The sequence below is a fragment of the Prionailurus viverrinus genome, chromosome E3 (assembly GCF_022837055.1).
Source record: "Prionailurus viverrinus isolate Anna chromosome E3, UM_Priviv_1.0, whole genome shotgun sequence".
Lineage (NCBI taxonomy): Eukaryota > Metazoa > Chordata > Mammalia > Carnivora > Felidae > Prionailurus > Prionailurus viverrinus.
The window spans coordinates 35175659-35200001 of NC_062576.1; the positions used below are offsets into that span (position 1 = coordinate 35175659).

The following is a 24343-nucleotide window of genomic DNA, read 5'->3' on the forward strand; positions in this document are numbered from 1 at the left end:
ACCCCATGTTCGTAGATAAATCTCCAGAGCTGACAGATCCTGACATTTAAGAGTTTGGCCCAAGGTAAGGTGATACTCCATTTTCCGTTTTCTTGATAGAGACAAAATAGATGTAGGCATGCTCTAAATTACCTGCATTATTTTGGACAACCTTACATGCTCTCTTGGCCTCAGTTTCTCCATCGGTAAAATAACAACCAGGCTTCTTTGAAGCTTAGTTACAATTCTTCTCAGATTGTGGGGGATTCATGAAGTACTTCCAGTGGCTGATGGGGAAGTCCAGTGGGCAAGACCTTGCTCCCCTCCCCTTCCAGAAAGCTCCATGATGATCTCTATAACTTCTTGGAGTTCACTTACAAAAGAGTTTTATGGCTAAAAAAACGAGGGTTGTGGCTAAACCAATAAGGTGTGTAAAACCAGACTAGATGACATGTCTTTTTGATAGTAATTATGATGTTTGGAAGCAGTGGGCCAAATCTGAGATAAAATTCATTAGGAATACACGTAAGATTCCACACTGAATCCCTCCAAGAACAGCATCCAGCTACAGAATGAGGATATACGCTTAGGAAAACACAAAAGCTTTGGGTGGTTTAGCTTGTGGAAATCTCAGTGTGAATTAAAACTCTCATGTTTTCATAAGAGAAGAAGCTCAAGCAACTATCAGTCACCTCTGCAACCACCACCGCCATGGTCAACTAATATGCGTTTGGGCTAACTGTACAGAAAAGGTCATCTTCAGAACCAGAAAGGTGAATTTCCTTTTCTACTTCTTGCTGGTTGTAACACACTCTAAATTTTAGGGGTGTAAGTGTCATCATGATGGTATTTCTTGATTTCGATGAGAAGTTCCAAGAATATCCATACCCTTTCCATTCAAACCCCGTTTCTGAGAGTTCCTTGGGAAACCATAAGCCAACAGAAATATGTTAAAATCAAAATCATCATAAGCATTTATTCATGAGACTAAGAGAAGTTCAAAGTGCATGGTATGTATTATCCTATTAAATCTCATTTAATTGCCATAGCCCCCTGTGAGTAAGTTCTTCTAGTGCCATCTTTTTTTTTTCACCCCAGAGGAGGAAATGAAGGCACAGAGATGTTGAGTAATTGGCACAATATCATAGGGCAAGAGGCAGAGCAAGTGAAAACTCGACTACAAGTTTGCCACTGGCTAGGTCCAGGCCAAGGAACCTCCATGAAGGATTGCAGGAGAGCTGTCTTGGATATCTGGCTTCAACTTGGATTCTAGGCAAGTTCTCTACATGAATATGAATCAATGGATCCTCCCATATCTGGCCATCTACATGGTACAAGAGGTCAGAACAGTGACTTTCACGTTTATGGAAGAGAACAGTACCATTCTGACTGCCCTTGTGAAGCCAGACAGCCCCTGAACCTTCTATTTCCTATTAGCAAGAGGGGAGCAAAGCATATGATAGTGACTCCAGCATGCTTGCCTCTGAACTCTACAATGGGCTTGTCCATCTTAGACGTGGCCAAGCAATGTCTGTGTCCTGAGCCAGCAGGTCACTCTTCCCTGCTCTTCTGGAGGAATCAGAGATTAGGGGGCAGAGAAGCAAGTCGATGGGGTGGAAACTCCCACCATTGTCCTCTGGTGCAAAGATCCTGAAGTCTAGACTCTAAGTGGGCAGTGTATACTCAAGACCAAGAAGAGAAGTCAGAACTTGGTCATAAAGTGGTTATCATCAGATTCCTAAAAAGCCATGATTGAACAGAGACACGTCTGGTTGAGTGTGGGTCAGAGGTAGAACCCTGGCCAACGAACATGGAGGAGCAGACTTGGTTTCTAGTCGTCAGACCAGTCCAGCAATGGCATGAGTTGTCTTGTGAGGTGGATCGTCCCTGTCATGAAAAATGTTCAGAAAGTGAGGATGTTTGGCAAGGACTGTGTGGATCAGCTCTAGTCAGCAGGCAGTCTGAGGACCAGTTCCCGCCTATACATTGTTACTAGTCTACAGGGGTAGCAAACAGAGAAATTGTGAGTAAGCTTTTAGAGAATTTAGAGGAATTTGACATAGTAATTTTTACATCTGTCAAATCTAATAATAATATTATGTGGGCTTGTATATATTGCACATTTTATTTTTCCTGGTAACTTTTATTTTTAAATACAGGCATTGGTCTAAGGATGCATAAAATAATTACAGAGGAAGTCCTGCTCCATAGGGAGTTTGAAAAGCATCACTGAGGGGGTTTTCTGATTGAGGAATCCATAGGAAGTAGAGATTGGGCTGTATAGACCCTAAAGTCTATAGTAAGCCTGGGTCATATGTACTGCGATGAATAATGAATGCAAATTACCTAGCACATAGTAGGTACTCAACACAACCTTTCTTACCCTAACTTCATGATTATTATAGTGCATGCATTGGGAGGCCACCCATACGAGCACAAAAATTAAAAAATTAGGTTTACACAGGAGGGAAGTAGGAAACTTAATTGTAGTCACAGAGTCTTTGCCTCTGTGACTTTAGATGCATGCTTGCACACACACGTGCACACACGCACACATCTGCCTACTTTTTTCGTACTGTGGGCCTCTAAGAATAACCCTTACTCTTCTCCTCTGCCTCGGGCTTTGTGTTTCATTTGTACACCGTGCATTAGATAGGATGAGGTCAAGTGGCCATCACTTATAGTTATCCTAGGTTTTCTTCTTCCTTTTTAAACCTTTCTATTTGAACTGAAACTTGGGAAGGAAACCTTGATATCTGAGCTCTGGGACTGTAACGACTCACAGAGAGCAAGGCGATTTCCAGCCCCAGGTTTGGGACGACACGGGAGGCGGGTAGCCACGCTGATGGCCACTAGGTGGCGAACGCAAGCTCTCTCTGCTGTTCAAACGCAGCGGCTGGGATCAGTTTAGCACACAAAAGATGATGGAAGAGAAGTGACATATAGACCAGAGCAAGTTGGAGTGAATTATCCTGAGCGTACCTGACCAGGGACTTTATCACTTCCTTTGTTGGGGGTGGATGGGGGTGGGGGGCTGGAAATGATGCTTGAGCTAACTCCATAGTAAATGATTTCTGCTTTCCATTCTACTGGGTAGGATATGGTATGTTCAGCCAAGCCTGCTTTTAACTTCCCTCTTTCTCTCTCTTTTTCCCCATGAAATACTAAATTAAAGAATCCCTCCAGATCTTCCTATTTACCCATGTATCTGACATCAGGCGTTTATAGCCACCATTCAAGCGACCGCAGTGAGAGAGAAACAGGCATCAGGCCACCTTACAGCCTGCTGCTTTAATTAACAAGGCTCGTTCCTGCCCAGGTGTGTGGGCTACCATATATGCAACCAGAGGCTTGGACAAGGCTAAAATCAAAACGAATGTGTGCGCTGTGTTTGGACAGATGAGACCCCCACCTGCCACGCTGTGGAGTGACGCCTTTCAGGTTTGGAGGGAGCCGTTCCCCGCCATAAAGCTGGAAGGCAGCAGTGAGCCCATCATCCACTGTTGGCAGGTTTGAGGAGTCCAGATGTCCATCATGAAATGGGTTATTTAATGTATCTGTGGGCTGTTTGCAGAATGGGAATGCCTCCGTTTTTTGCAAACACCGAGTGTGCAAATGCCAAATGTGTTTGCCATCAGCATCAACTTGTGCAAGGGTACCAAATGTGCACAAAGGACTCTTTGTATTCCATCCGATGCAAATCAAACATTTTGCATTTCAATTGATGTCTACTTAATTCTATTTCTTACCCAGAAGCAGCTCCATTAGGTCACCCTGCCAAACTCTGGTGTCCCTATGGACTTCTCCCTATGGGGCAGTTATCAAACTTGACCGTCTCTGGAGCACTTGGATGTGGTACGGTGCTGACCCTACTCACCTCCATCCCATCCCATCCAAGCCTGCTTAGCCGAAAGGGACTGGAAGAATAACCCTGGTTTAGAGGAGATGCCTCCAAGACAAGATTCGGAGAAAAATAATTCTTTTTGCACACAAACCAAAGTAGGGGCATTGTCAGACTCTCAACATCAAATGCATTACTTAATCCCATTCCCTTAAATCCGTACCTTTTAGCTGTGTGTGTGTGCATGTGTGTGCATGTGCATGTGTGTGAATGGGTGTGCAAGACTTATACCTTTGAGACTGTTTATAGAAGCTGATTCACTTCCTAAGAGGGGAAATGTATATATGTACATGTGTTCGGAATACTGTGAGCATTTTTAGGGTGGACTCATGGACCTTCTAAATGTCTATGGATTAAGAAACTGCTCCCTTTTCTACGTATGGTTCAAACCACATCAAAAGTTTATTAAAATTGCTGATAACCATCTGAATACTCATCTTGTATTCTCACTCCATATAGTAGACTGGATTTCATTAATCACACTTTGTCACTCAGAGTAAATACTACGCATGGAAGTTACCTCCTCTAAAGGTTACCTTTAGGTAACATTGGAAGCATTAACCTGGAGCAGGAAGATTATTTTGATTAAATATTTTGATCAAGGAGTTAGTGTGCAGCCAACCTCTATAGTGTCTTCTGTGCTCAAAGAAACCTTGACCCTGTAGGAAATCATTGCTCAAGGAAAGACTATTTGGGACGTGCTGGTTTTATGTGCCTAATAATACGAACTCCCCTTGAAGCCATCTCCTCCCAGGCGGCTCAGCATCCAAGACAGTGGGATCAGATACACTGACCATTTCACAGAGCACGTTGCCTTCTGGATGCAACCTGACCAATATAAAAACTAGTCCCTCACCAGAGTTCTGCCCGATGCACCTTTGCTGATGTGTTTTGCCTGCCGTTAATCTCCTCTGAGTCCTGCTGAGCATGCCGTCCATGTCCTTAGGTAACTGTTAACATCTGCAGTATTTGAATTACTCTGCTTTCTCCATTTCTTTTCATGTGGGCCCACTGAGGCTTTCCCTCCCCTCCTAAAATTATGTCAGTCTCCCCCCCACTACCCAAGCCAATTTTGATTGAAGTAAGACATTTATGTAAGTCTCATTTGTATCATCTTATGAGGGCTTTGGATCTGCCCCCCCCCCTCCTTTTTTTCCTTTCAGCCAACTCCAATCAACACAGAAATAGCTCAGACATCACCTTCTCCAGGAAGCCCTTCTTGACTGACCTTCTCTGGGTTGGATGTCCTTCCTCTGCTTTCCTCTTGCATCTATTTGTAGCATGGTGATTATTATATCATGTCATGCTTGTATGTTTCTAAGTCTGTCCCTCAACCAGGCTGGGAAATCTGTAAGGCCAGAGATGGAGAGATTGTGTCTTATAGCACAATATAGCCGTGTCTCTACAGTGATTATGGAATTCACAGATGAAGGCTTCTGACGGAGCCCTGACCCTTGGTCTTTTCTGTACCAGGGTGTCAGTCATGCCCGCTTCCCTCTTTCTGTGTCACACCCCCTTGCCGTCTGTAAGCCTCCTGCTGGTTCTTATCTCCTGGGTTGACTAGTCTTTCTCCTGGGTCACTTCCACACCCGAATTATTTTCTCAAGTCCCTTCCTATGCCCTAAGCAAGCTCTCTCCTAATCCCAGGGCCTCCCCTTTCCCCATTCCACCGGTTCAGTATCTGGGGCTCCCAGCATCCACACTGCCAATGGTATCTACTGCCGTTTTAACTTTAAGAGATCGATTCTTGGGGCGCCTGGGTGGCTCAGTCGGTTAAGCATCCGACTTTGGCTCAGGTCATGATCTCACAGTTCATGGGTTCGAGCCCTGCATTGGGCTCTGTGTTAACAGCTCGGAGCCTGTAGCCTGCTTCAGATTCTGTGTGTCCTTCTCTCTCTGCCCCTCCCCTGCTTGCACTCTCTCTCTCAAAAATTAACAAACATTTAAAAAATTTATAAACAGCCCAACTCTAGGGCATCCCTGCAAACTGGCTTAGACACAGAATAGTGGTTCTCAAACATGAGTGTGAACAAGAATCACCCAGACGTGCTCAGTGGGACCAGATTCCCATTGTCCTCCTCAGACGCTCAAATTCAATACTTCTCAGGTGGGGTTCAGGAATATATTATGTTTGAGGAACACACCCAGATAATGTTGACAGGATTGTACAGCTCACAAGTTCACAAATGGAGTAGCTCTATCTAGGTAGAGTAGAGAATGGCCCATCTTAGAAACTGACCTTTCACGTGGGAGATGGCAGGACATTCTGGCATGGGCAAGGATTGTATTTTATTTTATTGGTTTTTGAAACAGTTTTTAAAAATGTATTTATGTGGAGAGATAGAGAGCTCGAGCAGGCGAGGGGCAGAAAGAAAAGGAGAGAGAGAATCCCAAGCAGGGGCCGCGTTGTCAGCACAGAACCCGACGCAGGGCTCCATCCCACGAACTGTTGAGATCATGACCTGAGCTGAGCTCAAGAGCCAGATGCTTAACCGACTGGGCCACCTAGGCACCTCATGGGCCTGGATTTTAGACACAGATGGACACTGGTGAGAATCATGGCTGGACCACGTGCTGGCTATGTTAGTTGGACAATACTACGTAATTGATCCCTTTTGGCATCACTTCCCTGATATGCGTACTGGGGTTTGCTTTTCGGGGTTTTTGATGGACACAGAGACACTGTGATTGAGTAGTTTCCATGGTGCCTAGTGTGTGGGAGGCACTCCATAACTGGTGATTTCATTTTTATGGTGTGGCTAATACCCCTTTAAATCCCAATGATCAGCTCACAGTCAAAAATGAATCGGAACAAGGAGGGTCTTCTAGGATGCCGTTTCCCGGCTACGCTTTCTGCTCCTTGTGCCCAGTTTCTCTTTAAGTGGTAATGCTGGTTTCAGAGAAGAAGTTCCCTTCATTTTATTTTAAATACCATAGGAAGTCAGATTTTGACAGCGCTTGTCTGCACGGATGCGATGCCGGGAGAAAGGATGAGCAGGCAAGCAGACTCTCTGCCCGCGTGGAGGTGTGCAAAGTGCCTGATTAGCCAGATATTTTTAAAGTTTCATAGGTGTGAGGCAGCCTGCGCTAATGAGAGTTTTAGGGGATTTCTCAAATCTAAAGTGAAGGGTGCCAGGAGTGGAACATGACCTTGGGGCTTTCCTGTACATGTTAACTAATATTACAAAGAACTCTCAGAAAACCCTCTGAAGTCAACTCCGGGAGGAGCGGGGAACAGGTGAGACTCTGGGGGACTGGTAACGGAGAGTTAATGATGGTTGCTATAAATAGACTCGTTCTGAAGGCTGGGGCAGAATAGCCCCACTCAGAGCGGGAAATGGAGGGATCTGCCCCAGAAAGCGGGTCAGGGGTCCCACGACAGCGTTTTATTTGGAGGCAAAAGTTAAAGACAGTCACGTGGGGAGCCACGATGGCACACAGCTGGACGGGAGCTCCACAGCCCTCCAGCCCCACAGCCGCCCCTCCTGCACCCCACGCCAGCTCTTTCAAGGATTCAGGTCTGTCCTACATGATGATCTGTGGTCTGGGACCTCAGCTCACGGAGGGTAGGGGAACCAAAGCAACCTGAGCACCCATTACGTGCCCACCGCCTGCGCTTGGCAGTTTGCATGACCTACTTCCATCCTCCCGCTGAGACCGTGAGAAGGCGTCCTGTTCTCGTCTTATAGGTGGTGGTGGTACAACCGATGAGGTGGAGAGGCCGAGGAGTGTTCCAAAGTTCCCACAAATCGCAGACAGGGTTTGGACTCCAGACTCCCCGTACTTATGGCAACTGACTTACCAGGACAGGGAGGCTTAAGGGCTACAAATGTGGCCCTCGTGAAGGAAAAATAAACAAGCCACAACCTTTAAGGGGATGACAAGGCGAAGCTGGGATTCCACCAAGAGTCAGGGCCCTCCTGATGGGGCGGGAAGCAATACAGCTACAAACAGCCGTGCTTGTGCGGCAACTGGAGGTCCAGGTAGCAGGTGAGTTTCGGGGGTGCAGCGGAAGGGGGCTGGCTGCACAGCAGGCAATGGCTGTACAATTTATTCTTTTGGGTGTGGAGTCATGCCCAAGCAAGGTGAGCAAATGGTAGAGCTTGAACTCTAGTGGGAGATTCTTGTTGCCGCGTGGGGAAACCGAGGCAGAAACTAAGGTGAACGGTCTGGATCATTATGCGACTGGAGACAGGAGTGTTAATGAAAGGTGTGACCCAAGTTGGCTCGGTGCCAGGTGTTTTTCAGGCTCACCAGATGTTGATGCTGAAGTTGAGGGTTTTATATCTTCGGGGACCCCGTCTTAATCACCACTGCATCCCCCCAGCACTAAGCACAGCACCTGGCACGCATAATCACCATGCTACCTGCCTGCCCTGACTAGCTGTGGGTGCCATTCACGCACGCGCCAAGGGAGCTAGAAATCCTCCATTTGAGGACTTGGTCTGCAGCTGAGTTCTGAGTGGACCTGAGCGAGACAGGGTTTCTTCATCTGCAGAATTTGTAAAAATTCCCTCCCCACATACTCTGTGGGGTGTTGTGCAGAAGAGACACAACCGTGGTCTTTATATGGTGGCTGTCTGGGGTACAGCCCAAAGTGGTGGATCTCAACCTTCAAATATCTTTGAAGTCTTATACTTTATCTTGAGAAAAAGAATCACACAATTCTATATTCTCCATAATACATTTAAGTTTGTTTTAATAAAAAATATTGTTGTCCCCCCCCCACCAAATTGAGTACATCTGATACTTTAGGAGGATGTCTTTCCCCCCTTGTATTTTCATATGCCTCTAGGTATATCATATGTCCCAGTTTAAAAAGGCCCTTTGAAAAGAATAAAGCAAAAATAAAAGAAAACTATAAAGCACTGAACAAGAGCAAGGCATTCTTAGAGTCCTTATTTATTAATAAATAATTGTTTTTAATAATTCACGCCAATCAAATCCACTTAAATGGCCCCAGCAAGTCCTTAAGGAATTAGAGGCAGCCGCCATCACAGCTCAAGAGAAGCATGGCTGCAAATAGAACATCTCTATTCCTGACTCAAGCTGGTGAAACATTTTGTTTTTCTCCAGTGCTCCCAGCTCTTACACTGGGCTTCATTTTCCACCACACATATAGGGACAGCAAGAGCGATCCAACCAACAGGTACACAATGGCCATAATGCTGGGCACTGTATGTGAAGCATCGTGCTAAGCGTTTTACAAGCCCCTCTCATCTCTTTTTTACAACAGTTATATGGTGGGTACTATATCCCATTTGCAGAAGAGGATAGGTAAGCGTAGGGTGGTCAGCCATTCTTCCAAGGGCACACAGGTGGAAGCAACATTGAATTGTGGCTCGAAAGCAGAGGTCTGCAAACTGCAGACTACCTCCAGGGGACCAAATGTGGCCCACCACCAGGTTTTGTAAATAAAGTTTTATTGCAACCCAGCCATGCCCATTCATGTATGTACTATCTATGGCAGCTTTCAGGCAATTGTGGCAGAGTTTAGTTGTTCCAACAGACTATAGGGCCCATAAAGCATAAAATATTTACTTTCTGACCCCTTGCAGGGAAAGTTGGCTAAGCCCATCTACAGCTCTCAGTGTTCACCCCCATCCTTTTTTCAACATCTGAGGTTCTGTCTTTGTGGGAGCCTGACCCCTGAAATCTCACGGAATGCAGAAGCAGCTGAGAGCTGAGGGCAGTCTGTGGTCCAGAAGAGGGAAGGATCTGATAGAAGAGCTGGGTCCATACCTACTTTACTTCCAAACCCAAATGGCCTGGCTTTCACACTGCTGTTCCAGTGATTTTTTTGGAACCCTCCCACCTGACTCCTCCCACGTGCTGAAATTCCTTCCCTGACCCCCATTACTTCATGGTCACATCCAGATTCCTCAACGCGGCATCAGGGGGTTCTGATGAACATCTCCACTCACATCTCCCTAGCCTCGGTGCTTGACATACTGTCTTTGGACGGGGCTTCTATCCCTGTGCCACATTTCCGTGTATCTGAGCATCCGCTATAATGTGTCTCTCTTGCCTAACAGATGACTTCCTGACGTGACCAGAGCCCAGGCTGATGTGGATCGGCAGGTGGGGTTCCTGTGCCTTGAGGGAGCAGAGCCCTGTGTGGCTCACCTCTCGAGATCACTGCCCTCCGGTGGGCACTGTTCCATTTTCCCTCGTCTTCCCTGGCTAAGCAAATCAGGACAGGTTCTCTCTTTTCCTGCCAGTCCTACTGTTGCAGATTCAGAAGGGAAGGCGTTTGCTTAGCTCTTCACCTCTGGTCTCACCAGAGCTACGCAAAAGCAGATTTAAGCATGCTGGCTAAGCCACTGAAAGTGATTGTTTTAGTGGCTAGTGTGTGTAGGGCTTGCTGTCTTGGGAGACTCAGACCTGAGAAGCGTCCAGTGGCAGGATTTGGCTGTCACTGTGCTCCCGGGTGAAAAGCACCATAATAACCCCCAAACTCATTCTGTAGTCTGACAGCCTTTCCAACATGTTCATGCTAGACACACAGAGCCTCATTCAGCTACCCTGAGACTCATGAATCTCAACACATTGCTCCCTTTTCTATGAAATACAACTCTTGAACTGGCTAACTCCTATTCAGTCTTAAAAGCTCAACGCAGGATTTGTGGGGTTTTTTGGAGGGAGGGAGTCTTCTGTGACTCTCTCGGTTGTATATCTCTGCTCCAAGCTCTGAGAGCTTTTGGTGTCTGCTCCTGTTCTGGCAGATTACACCTTCTTGCAACTGTGGACTGATTTCCCAATGGTCCTCCTAGACTGGGGAAGTCTTTGAGGGCAGATATTATCTTACTCATCCATGTCTCATTCCACCAAATTAGCAATACATCCATCATAGGGTATGTGTAAACTTAGAGTGCATTTGGCTGCAAGTAACAACTGAGCAAAGGTGACTGAGAGGAAGCATCTCATGTTTGCTTCAATGGGAGTCCAGAGCAAGATGGCCCCAGGGTTGGTTCAGGCTCTGAGCATCTAAGATACAGCCCTCTTCAGTCCCTCCATTGTGCTACCTTCTATATTGGGGAGTCCAGAGCAAGATGGTCCCGGGGTTGATTTGGCCTCTCAGTATCTGAGATGCAGACCTCTTCAGTCCCTCCGGGTGGGCCACCTTCTATATTGGGGAAGTCTCCCTCCTGGCCACAAGATAGATGTCTCAGCTCTGGGCATTACATCTTGACACAGTGACTTCCAAAGAGAGGTGCAAGAAGCCACCAAAGGCCTTCTGCAGGTGCATTTGTTCTAACATTGCAGGGAGTAGGGGAGTTAGTGCCCAGAAGCCACTTCCCGCTAAGTTCTCCATTTATCTTCTAGGCCAGAACGAGGTTACATGCCCTCTACTAACCCAATCCCTGTAAAAAGGGGAATCTCTATATTGTGGTTGGCTTATAAGAGTGGTGGTTTATGGGGGCGCCTGGGTGGCTCAGTCGGTTAAGCGTCCGACTTCAGCTCAGGTCACGATCTCGCGGTCCACGGGTTGGAGCCCCGCGTTGGGCTCTGGGCTGATGGCTCAGAGCCTGGAGCCTGCTTCCGATTCTGTGTTTCCCTCTCTCTCTGCCCCTCCCCCGTTCATGCTGTGTCTCTCTCTGTCTCAAAAATAAATAAACGTTAAAAAAATTTTTTTTTTAAAAAGAGGGGTGGTTTATGGACAAAACCCCCACATGTCTATCCCAACCTTAAACTTTGTATGTTGGGGGCAATTTGTATTCAAAATGTTGTTGTCATCAATCAAAGGTGGGGGCTTCCCTGTGTCACTTTCACCAGGGGATGATGCCCTTAGTCAAGGGAGGGAAGGAAAGCTATACTCCGGCACCATGCCAGACAGAGTATACTGGGAGATAATGGGACAAAACACTGCTGCAGCCAGCACTTCTAGGACAGACTTTAGTTCTTTTCAGTTCAATAACCAGTCATTGACAACTGACTAGGTACCACTCCCAGCCTGAGACCATGAGGTTAGAGTTGCCAATGAGACTGATCACCGCCCTTCATGGAGCTTGTGTCAAGGGGAGATTCACGGTGGACAGAGAAGGTGAGGAATTACCAGCCACTAAGGTGTGTGTTCTTCTCATCCATTCATTCAATCATTCACTCATTCATCAAATATTCACTGCAAACCTACTCCCTGCCAGCCACTACTATCTGTGTTGGAGATCCAGCAATGAACAGCACAGAAAGGGTCCCTGCTTCCATGGAGTTTATGTGCTAGATGGGGAGATAGACGATAAGGATGGAAAGGTATAGCTGAGAAAAGGACCTCTAGAAATTAGTGCAGCTCATAAACAGGGTAAGACATGGAGAGAGAAAAACCAGTTACACGAAGGTGTGTGTGTGTGTGTGTGTGTGTGTGTGTGTGTGCGCTCACACATGCACACGCATACATCCTCAGCAGAGGGCACTGCAAGGGTAAGGGGCAAAGGGTAGGAACTGGTTCTGCCTGTTCAAGGCATGTCCAGATGAGAGGGAGGGAAGGAGAGAGTCGAGGGACAAGGTGAGGTTGTGGAGGAAGGCAGTGGCTTTGTAGGTCACGCTAAGGAGCCTCTTTAAAATACATTTGCCTTACCTACTTCTGTGCTAGCATGAGCAGCATAGATGAGGCATGCATAAAATACTTCCAGTAGCGGCTGTGGGGCTTGCTTGAGCACATTATTTGTTATTATGTTATTTGAATTGTAGGATGCGGCTAGCATGAATACTGCTGTTTGCACAGCCTTATTTGCTTGGTAGACTGTGGTCCTGGTTAATGCAAGCATCGGTGCAATCTTCCTGTGTTCCATGGCTTCCCGAGAGAAGCACCATCGTGGATTCAATAAACCTAGCAATAAAGCCCGTATTAATAATGTATGCCAAGCTATATATGTCTATTTATAAGGTGCAGAATTGCAGTCCAAATGCATCCCTTCTCTCTTCTCAGATGAATGTAAGTGGCCCGAACTATGTTAGATGAGGTTTCTCTCCCGACCTGACACCCCTTTTCACCACACTGCATATTAAGAGCTGAGCTAAGTGCCGGTGCCCGCCCTGGGACCATTGCGTACACATTGCCCCTTGGATCCGGGACGATTATTTATGCAGGAAACAGGAGATAAAGCACGCCTCGAAACACGCTATGATTCACGGCGAAAAACAGAAATAAGTAACTGGGAAGCCATTGGAATAAAGAGATGGATAAACTTTCCTGGAAGACATTCCTTGTACAAGAAGACTTCAGCGAGGCAGGAGAATGCAGGAAAGAAAGCACCTGATGTGTGATGTGCACCTACTATGTGCCAGAGAATATGCTAGGGTGTGTGTGTGTGTGTGTGTGTGTGTGTATGTGTGTGTATGCAGTCTCCCCCAGATTCACATTTTGAAACCAAATCTCCAATGTGATGGCAATTGGAGGTGGGCCATTGGGAGGTAAATAGATCATTAGGGTGGAGCCCCCATGAGTGAGGTCAATGCCCCGTCTACCACATGAGGACACGGGGAGAAGATGGTGGGCTCCAAACCAGGAAGCGGGCCCCCACCAGATACCGAATCTGCTGGTACCTTATCTTGGACTTCCCAGCCTTCAGAACTGTGGGAATAAATTCCCATTGTATATAAGCCACCCCAGGCTACAGTGTTCTTCCAAAGCTGCCAGAACGGACAAAGACAACGTACGCAATTTTTTTCATGTGATAACAGAAATACTCCGGATGTTGAGATAAAGGGGGCAAGTAATATTCATAGAAACTTGTGTGCTGGATAGTTCTATATATACTGTTTCATTTCATGGACTCTGCATAGCAGACCCATAATGTTATTGATCAATCAGCATAGATGAAATATTGCTGCTCTACCAAGGGACCCTGGAGTCCATGGCTGCCAATAACAGAGGCCTCTAGGGGCGCCTGGGTGGCGCAGTCGGTTAAGCGTCCGACTTCAGCCAGGTCACGATCTCGCGGTCCGGGAGTTCGAGCCCCGCGTCAGGCTCTGGGCTGATGGCTCAGAGCCTGGAGCCTGTTTCCGATTCTGTGTCTCCCTCTCTCTCTGCCCCTCCCCCGTTCATGCTCTGTCTCTCTCTGTCCCAAAAATAAATAAACGTTGAAAAAAAAATTTTTTTTAAAAAAATAAAAAAAAAATAACAGAGGCCTCTCTCTCAATCATGGTACGTGCTCCCTGTGGCTCAAATGTCTCCTGTGCCATGACATCTTCAGTCTGTCTGCAGCATTGCTGACCATTGTGGACAAGGGAATAGACTGCCTGGTGACCCACTTGTGCGGCTGTGAAAACTTCTGCCTGTTGTCCATATGGCCTTCCACATGTCATTGGCCAGAGCAAGTCACATGACCAAGCCTGAGTGGAACAGGGCAAGGATGCATCATCTTCCTAATGGCCTCCCCACAGGGATTCCTACCTCTGGTCAGAATGAGAAGCTTTCCAGAGTGCAAATCTCCCATGCTTACTTCGAATGAAAACCTCCATTCCTTCTCCCTTTCAAATGGCCCATTCAGAAACTATTCAGCAGCTACTATGTGCAAAGCACTTAGTATACTTTAGGATCATGGTAGTGGCCAAAATCGCACTCTAACTGCCTTTATGGGGGTTGTAGTCCAGAGAGGACGGGTGGGGGAGACCCAGCTTAGCCAATAGCCCAGGCGAGTGTCCCTCCACGATGGAGATCAGCTCCACCAAGGAGAGACACACAGTGTTCTGTGGGACAAAGTCCAAACTCATAAAGGATGCATCATGGCGTGTTGTTATTTTTGCACTGGGCCTTTCTCTCTGCTTCCTGAATTTTAAGATTATGTAGAGCAGGGAATGTGTCTTCTTCAGAACTTTATTCTCAGACACTCTTCTCTAGATCCTGTTACATAAGAGGATCTCATTATTCTTTGGTGGTTGATTGAATGACTAAATAAACCATGTATCTTATTCTGTGAGTTATACTTGCTTGTATTTCCAAATGGGGGCGGGAGTGGGGGGAGGATAGGAGAGGTACTGGGTAAGAGGAATAGACAGAAAGGTAAATCATGTTCAAAGTTAAGGACTTTGGTGTCACAGTGCTTTAGGCTGTGTGCCAGTAGGTTGTAAGACCTTGGATCAATTACACTGTGCTCTAAACATGTGATGGTGGTGGTGAGGGGTACTTCCCAACCATCATCCAACACAATGCCCACAGCCAGCCCCAGGCATCCCATTGTACAGATGCAAACGCACAGGCCCAGAGAATTGTAATATCTTTTGTTAAAGCACACAAAGATTAAACTGTAATGTCAGGAAAATCATAAATTTCTGCCATGGCTTTTAAGGACAAGGGAAAATGACAAAAATAACCTGCATTGGGGATTCACTTAAACACTGGTCTTCAGCATTTTCTGTCCTTTTCCTAAACGTCACTACAGGCCCCTGGGAATGGTGTAGGCTGTTAGTGTGCAAAGTCTACCTTCTGTCCCTTTAACGGGGCCTCCCCAAGTAGAATTACTCTTGATATATTTTTACCTTTGGTGTTTTTCATCTGTGAAAGCAGTCTCATCTTTTTAGAACTTCTGTGAATATTTAATACACGTAAAATGCTTCAGACTTTCACTAAGGACATACATGGATTTGAACATTGATTGGCACATAGCAAGCACTAAAAATGCTGGAAGTTATTCTTAAGAAAACATAGTGTAGGCAATTAGTCAAGAGAAAGAAATAAAAGGCACCCAGATTAAAAAGAAAGATATAAAACTATCTGTTTTCAGATGACATGATCTTGTCTAGAGAAAACTGTAAGGAATCCACCAACACCACACACACACAGAATTATTAAAGGGAATAAATGAGTTCAGTAAGTTTGCAGTATGTATGTATATGGATGTGTGTATGTATATATATATATATATATATATATGTACATATTATATATAACATATATAGTGTAATATATAATAATTACACATTATATACATATAATTATAATATATATTATAATTATAGTATATATGTATATACACAGTGTATACATACTATATATATATAAAATCACTCATATTTCCATACATTAGCAATGCACAATCTGAAAATGAAATTAAAGAAACAGTTTTGTTTCTAAGAGCATGGAAAAGGAACACTTAGGAATAAATGAACAAAAGAAATGCAAGACTTGTACACAGAAGGCTGAGAAGCATTGTTGAAAGAAATTAAAGATGACAAAACAGAAGGACATCCCATGTTCATGGATTGGAAGGCTTAATACCACTTCGATGGCAGTACTTCCTAAACGCATCTACACAGTTAATGTCATTCCTAACCAAATTCCAGGTGCTCTTTTTGCAGAAATTGGCAAGCTGATCCTGAAATTAATATGGAAATTAATATTAATTTAAGGAGCCAAAGCCATCTTGAAAAAGAAGAACAAAGTTGGCAGACTCAGGTTTCCTAGTGGAAACAATCCAATTGTCTATCAGCTGACAAGTGGATAAACAAAATACACGTCTATGCAATGGAATATCATTCAGTGATAGAAAGGGATGGAATATTGATGCGTGCCACGACATGGATGAACTGTGAAAACATGCGAAGTAAAAGAAGTCAGACACACAATCGCACCTGTGATTCCACCTGTCATGCCCAGGAAGTCACACTCATAGGGGCAGAAAGTACGTGGATTATTGCCAAAGGCTGGGAGTAGTGAAGAATGGGAAGTGACTGCTAATTGGTATGGAGTTTTTTGGGGTATTGAAGATATTGTGGAATTAGAAAGTGGGGATGGTTGTACAACCTGTGACTATACTAAAAACCAGCGAATTATGCACTTCATTATTATTATTTTTATTTTAGAGAGAGACAGAGCGAGCAGGAGGAGGAAGGGCAGAGGGAGAGAGAGAGACAATCTTATGCAGGTTCCAAGCTCAGCATAGAACCTGATGTGGGGCTTGATCCCACAACCCTGGGATCATGATCTGAGCTGAAATCAAGAGTCAGATGCTTAACCAACTGAGCCACCCAGGTGCCCTGAATTATGCACTTTAAAAGGGTGAATTTTATGGTATGTAAATTGCATCTCTAAAATAAAAGAGACAATTTAGTGTAGGAGGATCCACACCTCTCTGAAGCCAACTGTCTCAATGCTCAGAGCTCAGCTCTGACACTGGCTGAGAGTCCTTGTACACGAGACCTAACTTCTAAGTGCATCAGTGTCCTAAGTGAAACATACAAGAGTAGTCTCTAAGCCATAGAGATTCCTGCACGGACTGTGTGAGGTCATGCATGTGAAGTGCCCCAAGACAGTCCCTGCATGCAGCCGGAGCTCCATGAGTTGCTGTCCCGGGCCTGAAGGAGTTGTGATCTAGACAGAGGTTTGACACACAAACAGAAAATGACAACACAGCACATCCAGTGTTGTGATGGACGGAAACACCGGGTATTTTTGGAGCAGTTGGACAGGCTATCTATCTTATCCAACCTGGGGCAGCAGGAAAGTCTTCCTGAAGGAAATGATAACTTGAATGAGCTGAAAAGACAAGGAGGTTCCAGGTAGATAAGGAAGAGTTTAGAAATTCCAGATAGAGCAGCACATCCAAGGCTCCCGTACGATACAGAAAGCATGGTGCCTTCTGGGAAGAGACATCAGGAAATGAGACAGGAGGGAAATATGGGCTGGGGTGGCAAGCAGGGGTGAAATCACAAACAGCGTTACACAGTTTTTGGTTTTTTTAAATAATTGGGTTTATCTTGGGGACAATAGGGAGCCATCGAGGATTTTAAGTGAGGAATGATAGAATTACACTTATATTTTTAAAGTCCTTGATGGCCATGGGGTGGAGAATATCTTGTGGACAGGCAAAAAAACAAAAACAAAAACAAAAGCAGAAAAAGATTAGTTGGGAGGCTAGCTTGCTCTCCAGGCTGTTAAGATAGAGAACCAGCAAGTAGAAAGAAACCTACAATGTGGTGAGCAGCAGGGGTGGGTGGCAAGGGTGTAAAGGGCAGTGAGCTGTCCAGCATGGCTTCCAGGTCCTTGGTTTGGCTGAGAGGTGAAGGTGGTACCTTCCTTTGAGGGAGAGAGCCCAGGAGGAGTGTGGGCGGAGGAGGAAATACAAGGTTTTCAGTTTGGGCAGGTTGAGAATCAGATGTCTGTTGGGCTCCAGGTGCTTGTGCCAGATCTGCAAAAGCCACGATCACCAGGCATGTATCACTTCTAAGAAGTTCTCCTACTCGAAGCCACTCTCACTCCCAGGTATCTCTGTGTGAGCTTGGCCATGCCACTTGGTTCTCTGGGCTTGGACTGCATTACCAGGCAATTTGTGTAAGTGGTGATTCCTTTCCTGTGTTGCTCTTGGGGGGAGTTTGTGGGGATGGGGATGAAATGAAATCCATGCCTAAAAGTGATGTATGTATCGTGAAGTGTTGTATATGCAGAAGGTACTACCATTATCACCTATCATAAAATAAATAACAATTCCATGAAGAGTGAAGGGCTTTTGAACCAGCCTTAAAGACTATAAATGCTTGGCTCAATCATAATAATGTTAATTAATACCTGGCATCTATTTCACACTTTACTGGTTGATACATTGATTCCAGGTTTATGATCTGAGCAGATCCTTCCTTGTGTAGACAAGGTCGAGATAATCATTTTTTAAAAATATTTATTTTGAGAGAGAAAGAGAGAGCACGAGCGGGGGGGGGGGGGGGGGGAGAGACAGACAGACAGACAGACCCAAGCAGGCTACAAGCTGTCAGCATGGACACAGGGCTCGATCCCATGACCTGAGCCAACATCAAGAGTTGGAGGCTCAACCGACTGAACCATCCAGATGCCCCTGAAATAATCATTTTATAGAGGAAGAAATAGAGAGGTAGATCACCTCAATGTATTTCCCAAGGCCACCTATCTAGCAAGAATCCGAGATGGCTGGGCTCCTAATCCAAGATGCTTTCCTCCACACTGCATATTCTCTTAAAAAATCTCTTAAAGATCTGGGTCTTTACATTCTAGATTATAGTGACTATGTTTATGGAAATTATAGAGACTGCTATTGCCTACCTAATGTCTGTTTTCACCTGGTTACTGAGTAGCAAAACTCTGACTACATCTCGTGTGGCCGAGTGATCAGCCACCATGGCACACAGCCCTGCCTTCCTGTGGCAAGGTGGGGTTATGTGTCTAGTTCTCTTCAACTATATAACAGTGTAAATGAGTAAGACTATGAGAAAGCTTTTTAGAAGGAACTGACTTCATTGGGAAGTTGATCCTTTTTGCCTTTCCCTTTTTCTGCTGTCTGGAATGGGGACTGGAATGGGGACATGATGGCAGCGATCTTGGACCATGAAGTGACGCTGAGAATGAAAGCCTGAATTCCTAAGCCACTCTATCAGCCCTGAACTGCCTACCTCTAAACTTTGTTTTCAGTTTGACTGAGGTATAGTGGACAAATATAAACTGCATATATTTAAGGTGTATAACATGATGTTTAGATATACATACACATTGTGAAATAATCACCATAATCAAGTAATTAACAAATCTGTCACCTCACAAAGTTACCATTTCCTTTTTCCTTCTTTCTCTTTTTCTTTCTTTCTTCCTTCCTTTCTCCCCCTCTCCTTCCTTCCTTCTTCCTTTCTTTCCCCTTCCTCCCTCCCTCGCTCCTTGTTTCCTTCCTTCCTTCCTTCCCTTCCCTTCCTCCCTCCCTCCTTGCCTTCCTTCCTTCATTCTTCCTTTCCTTTCCTTTCCTTTCCTTTCCTTTCCTTTCCTTTCCTTTCTCCTTTCCTTCCTTCCTTCCTCCCTTCCTTCCTCCCCCTTCTTCCTTTCCTTTCCTTCCTCTTCCACCCCCACCTCCCTCTCTTCTTTTTCTTTTTTTAAAAAAATGAGAAAACACAAGATCTACCCTTTTAGCCAATTTCAAATACATAATGTAGTATTGTTAACTATAGTTACATTGCTGTACATTAGATCTCCAGAACTTAACTGATTTTGCATAACTGAATAACCAACATCTTCCCATTTCCCCCTCCCCTGACCCCTGGTAACCACCATTCTATTCTCGGCTTCTATGAGCCAAACTTTATTATTTTATTTTATTTTTTGTTTTATTTTATTTCATCTTTTAAATTCACATCCAAGTTAGTTAGCCTATACTGCAATAATGATTTCAGGAGCAGAATCCAGTGATTCATCCCATACATATAAAACCCAGTGCTCATCCCAACAAGTGTCCTCCTTAATTCCCCTTACCCATTTAGCCCATTCCCCCCTCCCACAGCCCCTCCAGTAACCCTCTGTTTGTTCTCCATATTTATGAGTCTCTAATGTTTTGTCCCCCTCCCTGTTTTGATATTATTTTTGTTTCCCTTCCCTTATGTTCATCTGTTTTGTCTCTTAAAGTCCTCATATGAGTGAAGTCATATGATATTTGTCTTTCTCTGACTAATCTCACTTAGCATAATACCCTCTGGTTCCATTGACGTAGTTGCAAATGGCAAGATTTTGTTCTTTTTGATTGCTGAGTAATATTCCATTGTGTGTGTGTATACACACACACACACACACACACACACACATCTTTATCCATTCATCCATCGATGGACCTTTGAGCTCTTTCCATACTTTGGCTATTGTCGATAGTACTGCTATAAACACGGGGGTGCATGTGCCCCTTCGAAATAGCATCCCTATATCCCTAGTAATGCAATGGCTGGGTCGTAGGGTAGTTCTGTTTTTAATTTTTTGAGGAACCTCCATACTGTTTTCCAGAGTGGCTGCACCAGCTTGCATTCCCACCAGCAGCGCAGAAGAGATCCTCGCCAACATCTGTTGTTGCCTGAGTTGTTAATGTTAGCCATTCTGACAGGTGTGAGGTCGTATCTCATTGTGGTTTTAATTTGTAAAGCCAAACTTTACTTTTCACATAAAAGAGGGGGAAAAATCTACTACATTTAAGCCCCCATATTCTTGGCTTTTCTGTGGATGAAGCCAATAACTGATACAATAAAACAGCTTAACATCTCTTTCTGCAGGGTGCATAGCCAAGACTCCCCCAGCTCCTAGCTCCGGGAGGGGGGTGGGTTCCTTCCCACAGTCACTTAAATTCAAATCTCAACATGAAGTCAGTTTGAATTATTCAAACTGATCATTTCATAGGACAGCAGGGTTGGAAGGTAAGCAACCTGGGTTGCTTAGGTTGTCATAGGACAGCAGGGTTGGAAGGTCTTCTCAGTGTGTGGTCTTCAGTTCCAAAGTCCTTAGGTCATGGCATCAGTGCACACACATCCTCTGCTGCCATGCCTGTGGTCTGGCAAGAGGGATTTCTTTCTTACCTTACCCTTTTGAAGCCAGCCAGCAGACTTTCGCCTGCATGTAAACACACCCCATTATCAGCAGGGCAAGTGGGCAGTTGGAACCCCCAGCCAGGAAAGCCAACTGAAGCAAACTGGAGACCTAACGAGCGATCCGGGTAAGTCTGGGGGAGAGCCGAAGCGCTCCGTGGCTTGGGTTTCCAGAGACAGTTCCGTGTCAGCCTCAGTGGGCTCCACGTTGGCAGCCTCCTACCCTCGACTTCAACTCCACACCCACTGACATTTTCCTTTCTTTCAAATTGTCAGCAGGAGCCAGGGAAAACCTAAATTTAACCTCCGGAGAATATACCACATGACATTTGTGGGCCTTGCATGTTCGGTGTAAGACTTTGAAAGCTAATTTAGCCATGCGATGCCTCCGTAAGTGATGAGGGGCTGATACACCTGAACTTCTGTCATTGTTAGGCGCTGTGGTTTCACTCTGTCTCTTGAGACTTCATTCCTTAATAACTGCTATCTTAAGCCCCAGAGGATAGCACTAATGAGTATTTGAAAATGCCAGGTTCTTGGCACTGTGTGCTGATTTAAAAAAAAAAAAACTAAATAACACCCATCAGTATAATGGTCACTCAGCGAGGGGTATGGGGAATGCATTATGTATAACTTGCCTCGTCATTTCCATCCGTCCCTTGAATTCCCACATCCTAAGTACAAGCAATTAAGTGGCTCCCGGACCAAATCTTAATTAATTCGAGGTTCTGTGACCAAGGCCCTGAAATAAAATGCCATATAAGCAATACATATAAAAAAACTGCTAAGCCATGAAGGGGACACTAATCTAAGGATTAGCTTTGAAGAGACCAATGATGGCTGCTTAGTGACAGATTTCTGTTCTTTGTCTGGGCTTCCCAGCAACTCACATTGCCGTTCAAGTTTGAAATCTTAGTTGTGAGTTCCTGGGATCTACCATAAAATACCGGAGACTGAAAAAAATCGATTAGATAACCAGTTCCTTGCGGAGGAGACGGGACCTTCTCATTTGTCTTTGTATTTTCAACATGTAGCACATAGTGGGGATTCACCATCTTCTCGTAAAACTGAACACAGTTAATCAACTTTCTGCACTCTTGACATTAGCACCCATGTTCCACACTGCCCGCTGAGTGTTGATGGCAGGATGCTTATTATATGGTGCCTGGATGGGGTGTCTGGGTGGCCCAGTCAGTTAAACACCCGACTTTGGCTCAGGTCATGATCTCATGGTTTGTGAGTTCAGGCCCCGCGTTGGGCTCTGTGCTGACAGCTCAGAGCCTGGAGCCTGCTTCAGATTCTGTGTCTCCCTCTGTGTCCCCCTCCCCTGCTTGTGCTCTCTGTCTCTCAACAATAAGTAAATATTAAAAAAAATTTATGTGGTGTGGGATCCAACTGGCATATGTGAAGATTGCACCTGTTGGTGTGCAGATTCCTGTACCCAGAAGATGCTTTTCTGTGACTCGTGAGAAACTCTCCCTACATTTGATTTCATCTTCAAACATTGCTCTGAAAAATCACATTGACATTATTCTTTCGACCCCAGCATTTAAAGTCTTTAAAGTGGCAAAGTAATCTTGAGTACAAATAGGAGGTTTCCCATCTGGTACGCATATGACCACTGCCAGCTCTTTGGCTGTGAACGTGATCAGAGGGTGTCTGTCCGTTTCAGCCTCTGCTGGGCATTTTGGTTTTTATTTGTCAAAACTGCCTGGCTAATGTCAGTATTAGCCGGTGTCAGAAATTAGCCTAAACAAGTCCATACAGCAGGTCTAACCAGCTCTCTTATAGGTCACAGAGCAAAGCTCGAGGCATTACCCATTCAGCTAGTGAAGAACAATACTTCTTTCCTATGTGTCCACCTGTGTTTGTTATGAACATGGTTATTTTATGCTAGTCTAAGACCTTGGAAACCTTACCAAGGCTCATTTCTCTTTTTTATAGAGATAAATCTCCCCATTTAACAAGAGGAGGGAGAGCATGGTTGCAAGAAAGGGGAGAAGGGAAAGAAAAAGAAGGATAAAGGAGGAAGAGGAGGAGGAGGAGAAGGAGGAGGAGGGATCGCCAACACAGCAGCAGATAAAGAGGCATCAGAAAAAATGAATAATGGTTTTATTCCCAGTCTATATAGCACCAAACTCACACCCAAGCCCTCCAATCCAATGGAAGGTAGCAGAAATGCAAGATCAATTGAAAAGAACATCAACAATGAAGACACACAAATGGCCAACGAGTACATAAAAAGGTGCCCGACATCACTCATCATCAGGAAATGTGGTTTTGACAAATCACCATGAGTTATCACCTACACCTGTTAGAATGGCTGTCATCAAGAAGACAAGAGATAGATACCAGTGAAACTGTAGAGAAAATGGAACCCTGTGCACTGTTGGTGGGAATGTGAATGGGTTCAGCCACTACGAAAAACAATACGGAGGTTCCTCAGAACATCCCACTTCTGGGTCTGTGTTTGAAGGAAATGAAATAACTACCTCAAAGAGGTATCTGCACCCCATGTTCATCACAGCGTTCTTCACAACAGCCAAGACAGAAGCAGCCTCACTGCTTGCCAACTGATGAATGGATAACGAAAACTTTGTATATACACCCAGTGAAAGTTATTCAGCCACAGAACAGAAGGAAATCCTGCCATTTGCAACAGCATGGATGGAATTTGAGGGCATTGCACTGAGTGAAATAAGTCAGCGTGAGTGAGACCAAGACTGTATGAGCTCACTTATATGTGGAATCTAAAAGAAACAAAAACAAAAGCAAAACTGAGGTCACAGAAACAGAGGGTAGATTAGTGCTTGCCAGGGGTGAGACGTAGGGAGGGGGGATGGGTGGAGGTGGTCAAAGGGTACACACTTCCAGTTACACAATGAATACACTCTGGGGATGCAATGCGACCGTCGCATGGCCACTGTAGTTAACATTGCCTTGTACACTTGCAGTTTGCTAATGAGAGAGTAGATATTCAAAGTTCTCACCACACACACACACACACAAAAGGCAGCTATGTGAGGGCACTCGGATGGCTGTCTGTCAAGCAGCTGACTCTTGGCTTTGGTACAGGTCATGGTCTCCTGGTTCACGGGCTTGAGCCCCGCGTGGGGCTCTGTGCTGACAGCATGGAGCCTGCTTGGGATTCTCTCTCTCCTCTCTCTCCTC

At 45.2% G+C, this 24343-nt stretch overlaps 1 long non-coding RNA gene across 1 annotated transcript in view; it reads left to right on the top strand.

Moving 5' to 3' along the window:
- The window catches only part of LOC125153924 (uncharacterized), a 134750-nt gene extending 110768 nt beyond the window's left edge, over window positions 1–23982 (top strand). The window contains exon 9 of the long non-coding RNA XR_007147624.1: window positions 23117–23982. This is a non-coding gene — a long non-coding RNA (uncharacterized LOC125153924). The remainder of the gene's footprint in view (window positions 1–23116) is intronic.
- The last annotated feature ends 361 nt before the right edge of the window (window positions 23983–24343 follow it).